This window comes from Camellia sinensis, chromosome 1 (genome assembly GCF_055761805.1).
Source record: "Camellia sinensis isolate YWXY chromosome 1, ASM5576180v1, whole genome shotgun sequence".
In the NCBI taxonomy this organism is placed as follows: Eukaryota; Viridiplantae; Streptophyta; class Magnoliopsida; order Ericales; family Theaceae; genus Camellia; species Camellia sinensis.
The window spans coordinates 186,343,350-186,348,015 of NC_138961.1; the positions used below are offsets into that span (position 1 = coordinate 186,343,350).

General features: G+C 32.8%; 1 pseudogene; it reads right to left on the reverse strand.

Annotated features, from left to right (window-relative positions):
- Nucleotides 1-2,036: 2,036 nt before the first annotated feature.
- Nucleotides 2,037-2,615, reverse strand: LOC114283998 (putative germin-like protein 2-1; annotated as a pseudogene).
- Nucleotides 2,616-4,666: the final 2,051 nt, after the last annotated feature.

Here is a 4,666-nt window from a genome sequence, read left to right on the forward strand (position 1 = left end):
TAGGAGAGTTCCAAGATATTTTTTTTTTTTTAGCTAAGGTCCCTCAAAATTTTCACAGAAAATTTGCCTCAAAGAAATTTTGCCCAACTCAGAGAATTTCATACGACTCAGAGAAATTTTGGTCCTGACTTAGAGAAATCTCGAAATTTCTCTAAGTCGACGTGAAATTTATCTAAGTCGTGCAAAATTTCTTTGAATCAAATTTTCTCTGTAGAAATGTTGAGCGACCTTCACTACTATGAAAATATTGTATGTCCTTTATTTTATAAAATCTTAATATCAGGGACCTTAAAAAAAAATTCCTATTTTTTTTCTTGGGGCCATTTATAATTTTGAGGTAATAAGAGGGATTTTTGTATTTTTTGATAGTGTAAGGGAATTTTCATAATTTTGCCAAATTTAAAAGAGGAAATTTTTTAAAATCTTAATGCTCATATGATTTAGGATAAATTAAACTAATTTCCATTAAGATAAGTCCACAAGTTTGGTACAATTATATTTATATTATAACCGGAAATATAATTTTCATAAAAAATATTTTGTCCTTTAATCATGCTACTAGTACCTGAAAAATGATAGTACCAACGTTTTGACATTAAAATTTATATGTTTTTTTATTTAATTATACGTGTGTCTATATATCATTGGTATTAGTTACACTTGTTTTATCATCAGTGTTAGTTACACTCCAGTAAATTTTTTGATATAACATTAAGAATCTTTAGTATTTTTTTTTTTCTTTCAAAAATACATTTCATGGAAGTTATTTGAAAGGGGGAGGAGGGTCTCTAATTCACTATGTGAATTGAACAGTATTGTTAGACTTGTGAGACTCATCATGGGTCATATTTTGATAATTCGAACCGTTCAATGCGTAGAGGTTGTTGAGTACTTCATTTCTATAAAAAAAAAATCACGTTAATTTGATATGGATAGTCCTTTGATTAGAATACATTTTTATTGACAATTTATTTTTAAAATCTTATTTACCATTAACAAAAATACAATTTGATCGATGGACTATTGATATTTTATCAACATAATTTTTTACAAGGATAAAGTACTCGGCGAGCTCTACCCATTAAACAGTTTAAATTATCAAAATAGAATCCGTGGTGAACCTCACAATCCCAACAATACCGTTCAATCTACAAAGTGAATGGAGACCATCCTTTCCCTATTTGAAAATATCATCATTGCTGCTAGCACTTTTCCCTAAACATTTTGTACAAGATTACAATAGTTAATTGTTGTCTCCTAACTATTTATTTTCTTATTTGTTATAAGTTAACATATTATTTCTCTATTGTTTATATATATATTTTTTTAAAATATAACGCAAATTCTAAACCATCCCAATATGGGAGATTATAGATAGATAAAAGAAGTGTCATCATTATATGAGACAGAGTACTATTTAAAAAATTTCATTATTATATAATAATAACAAGAAGGGTGATGTTATGGTACATACCCTCAAAAGTTTGGGAGACTTATCTGCAGGTCATAATAGGTGAACTTATTATTCAATAGGTCTTACGGTAATTAGTGACATTTTTTTTATCAAACACTATTAGAAAAATCTCAATAATTGTTAATTTTCAGTGACAATTTGAAAATTTTGTCACTAATTATAAGTTTTAACGACAGTTTAAAAAAATATCACAAAAAAAAATCACTAATTTTTAACTTTTAGTAACAGTTTGAAAAATTCGTTACAAAAAAATGTCACTAATTGTAAGTTTTAGTGACAATTTATAAAAACCGTAACAAAAAAGAAAGTCACTAATTGTTAATTTTTAGTGACATGTGTAAACAATTGTCACAAGAAATTACTTTTAGCAACGATTTTTCTAAGATTTATTTTCAATAGGATTTAATGAAAATTAAGTCAAAATATTATAACCTATTGATAGTTTATCCAAATGTTATAAGAACATTGTCCATAACCAACAATGTATTTCTGCTATATTAAAATATGTATGTTTAAAGTTTAACAAATAATAGATTCATGATTCTATTCCCCATTTACTTCTTTAGTTGTTGGGCAACCAGAAATAAGCTTGAAGATAGTCTACCACCTTCTTGTCCACTTGGAATGCCTTGGCAACAACATCATCAGAAGTTTTTGGATTCAACCCTAACACTACATTTGCAATGGTAATAACACTTGGGTTTTGGCTACTCAGACCAGAGATAGCCACTGCATTAGTCTTTCCCTCATTAAATTGGAAGTGAATGAGACCTTTTAGAAACAAAAAAACATCTTTTGGGTAGAAGACCTTGGTGAAGAGATGATTTTCTAGATTGGAATTTACGAAACCAACGTATAGGTACCCTCCAAGACCACAAGGATCTCAGTTCCGCGAAGGTGTGTATGGGGTGGGTTGAGGCCGTAAGGTGCGAAGTCGATGCAAGCTAAGGAGATGCCGAGAGTGTTGAGGCGTGGGATTTGCATAACTTTTACAGGAGTGACAATCGACCCAGCTGGGGTTGATGTATTTTGGGGAGTAAAGAAGCCTAAAAATAAATAAATAAATAAATAAAAATTGGCTTTTGGCAAGTTTTGGGTCATTGCAGAACTTGCCATCCACGAAAACTGCATGAAAATGAAATATAGATGTGTTTCAGTAAGTATTGGGTGAAAGAAATAAAATGTTAAACAAACTAATTAGCTTCAGTAATGTTACATGATGAGAAAATAAAAATCGACCCTTCATAAAACTAAAACAATTAAAATTTTGGGATCAAAATGAAATAAAATTGTATAATTTAGGAACCATATGAGTAATTTTTTATTTCAAAAATAGTATTTATTTTGACAATGAATATTGGCAACGTCAACTAGTGTGACAACTTTAATGCATATTTTGATAATGAAATTGTCAAAATTAAAATGTTGAAAACTAAAATGACACCAAACATATATTTTTGAAGGCACAATGTTGTGAGATAGAAGTGAGTATATAGTATATTAGTAGATTTGGAGTCCTTAACATCAACACATAAATCTTGTAGAGAATCGGAATCAAAAGCAAAGATAAGTGTGGAGGCCAAGGCCACTATGGCTATGGTTACAAGGAAAAAGTGAGTGGACATTTTAATTGAAGCAAATTGCAATTGATTGAAAGAAGGGTTAACAATAACTAGCATGGCAAAGATGTGTTTATAGATATAGATCGATCAGATTAGTTGAATTCGTCATTATATTTTTGACAACACCAAGTCTTCAATGGTTAACTTTTTCTCTTCAATCATCTTGCAATGATGAACCATGAACCGTTCTTTAACAACTTTACCAGTTTATAATTTCTTTTTGGGCAAATTACGTGGATAATCCTTATATTTTATTTTTTGTATCATTTTAGTTCTTACATTTTCAGTTTGTTCAATTTTTGATATTTAATTTTAAATTTTCTGTGCATTTGGTCTAATTGAGTATAAGTTCAAATGACAACATGCAGTCTCATGATGAAGAACAGCTGCCAAGGCCACAACTGCAGCAACAGATGCAGCTCTCTCAACACAGGTGTATGCTAGTGTATGGCATAAGGAATACGTTAGAGAGAAGAGGTTCATGTAGTGAGAGAAATGTAGGAGTGGGTTAGATTCAGTTAGTTAGATATAGTTAGTTAAGACTTTGTTATAACAAACTCTTAACCACTTTGTATGAATACTTGTAATCAAGATATTTTGGAAGAAGAAAACAAATCATTCAGTTTTTTTTTTTTTTCATGGTATTAGAGCCCTGAGCTCTCATGAGCACCAAAGTGCTTCAATGGAAAATCCTCTTTCTTCTATCTCTATTTATAGCGACCCCGGTCTTTTCCCATTTGATTATTGTATCCGGACTGTTCCGTAGATTCTGTCATTGTATAATTGTTGTTGTTGTTGTTCCTTATTTTCTCTTTTGGAATTATAGGATGCGTTGGGCAGGTTTGTTCAGGTTGGTTGGGTTTAGAAACCAAGTGTTCCTGTCCAGAATTTTGGTTATTCGCTCGAGCGAGGAGTTTGTCGCTCGAGCGAGATATTGTTTTGGTTCTTCGCTCGAGCCGGGGTTTGGTAGCTCGAGCGAGAGTTTGCGTCTGGGTTGGACCTGTGGCTTTGCATTCTTGGCTCGAGCGAGCTTTTCTTCGCTCGAGCGAGTTAGTTTGTTCTTCGCTCGAGCAATAGTTCCTTCGCTCGAGCGTGAGTCTGGTTTCAGACCTGAGGGTTTGAGTTCTTCGCTCGATCGAGCTTTCTTTCGCTCGAGCGAGCTTTTGGGTTGTTGGCTCGAGCAAGGCTTCCTTGGCTCGAGCGTAGATTCTCTGTGTCTGGTCGCTCGAGCGACCAAGTCTTCACTCGAGCGAGCCTGTCCAGTTTAAATACATAGCAGCGGGATTTGATCAGTCTTTTTCATATTCTTTTGATTCCAAACCCTAGGTTCGACCTCTCTCTCTCCCTACTCACCTTCTCTCTTAGGTTTGATCTGTTTAGAGAGTGTTTCAACCCTAGTTGCTTTATTAAAAAGATAGAGGGAGTCAAGAGCTTTCATTTAATCTGAACATTTGGCAATTTGGAGCATTTTGGTCTTTGGGCACTCATCTCTGTCTTCACCATTTGGGTTGTTTTCTCTGAGGTAGGGATTTCCTACTCCAATTTATAGGTTACGTTCTAAGTTTTGGTA